This window comes from Meleagris gallopavo, unplaced genomic scaffold, assembly GCF_000146605.3.
Source record: "Meleagris gallopavo isolate NT-WF06-2002-E0010 breed Aviagen turkey brand Nicholas breeding stock unplaced genomic scaffold, Turkey_5.1 ChrUn_random_7180001887721, whole genome shotgun sequence".
Classification (NCBI taxonomy): Eukaryota; Metazoa; Chordata; class Aves; order Galliformes; family Phasianidae; genus Meleagris; species Meleagris gallopavo.
In genome coordinates this window covers 1-713 of record NW_011151566.1, presented here as the reverse complement: position 1 = coordinate 713, position 713 = coordinate 1, and the positions used below count along the sequence as shown (strand labels likewise).

Genomic DNA, 713 nt, shown 5'->3' with positions numbered 1-713 from the left:
TCCTACCTCAGCAGGACTGAACGGCTGTTCTGATCCACGTATTTTAACTTGAGGGAATCTGACACTAATTAGAGAAATGAGGGGCTTGTTAAAAGAAAAGGACTGTGCCGCATTTTGTGCTGCAAGATGGTCTCCGAACTGCTCTTAACAATGCCCAGAATGCTTCCTTTTTGATGGGGAGAGGTTTTAGCAAGGATTTTTTTAGATGAAAATAGTTCCTTGTGTGTTTCCTTTTCATCAACCTTTCTTTTCTACTTCTTGAAAAGTTATCTTTTGGATTACAAATCAATATTTATTACTGAAGAGAATTGAAGAGAATACACACGCACCCTGCACCTTTATCTGCACAAAGAATCTTCTGAACATCTCTGCACGTGTTTCTTTTTTGGCACTGAGATGAAGCTGTGTGGAATATAGGCTTGGATGAATTTTCCATCAAGTGCAGGACATGTAGTGCTCATCTGAGATGTCCTGCTGACAAGAACAGCAGAGTGGTAAGTTTTACAGGGTGGCGTGCTTTTCTTATCTTTTCTTTTCTTTTTTTTTTTTCCAGTCATACCCACGGAACCACAGAAGCGTTACCCAGACAAAATGAGCATTTGTCGCCTGGACTTCCTACAAATGACAGAGGCGGTGGGAATCAGCATCCGAAGCATCCGTAAGACCCCTGCAAAGGAATGGTGAGAGTTACCCTGGCACCGTCCTTTGGCACT

General features: G+C 42.4%; 1 long non-coding RNA gene across 1 annotated transcript; it reads left to right on the top strand.

Annotated features, from left to right (window-relative positions):
• The first annotated feature begins 388 nt into the window (after positions 1-388).
• LOC109364661 lies at positions 389-681 on the top strand. The gene is made up of 2 exons (XR_002110537.1): positions 389-494; positions 554-681. It is a non-coding gene; the product is annotated as an uncharacterized LOC109364661 (long non-coding RNA).
• The last annotated feature ends 32 nt before the right edge of the window (positions 682-713 follow it).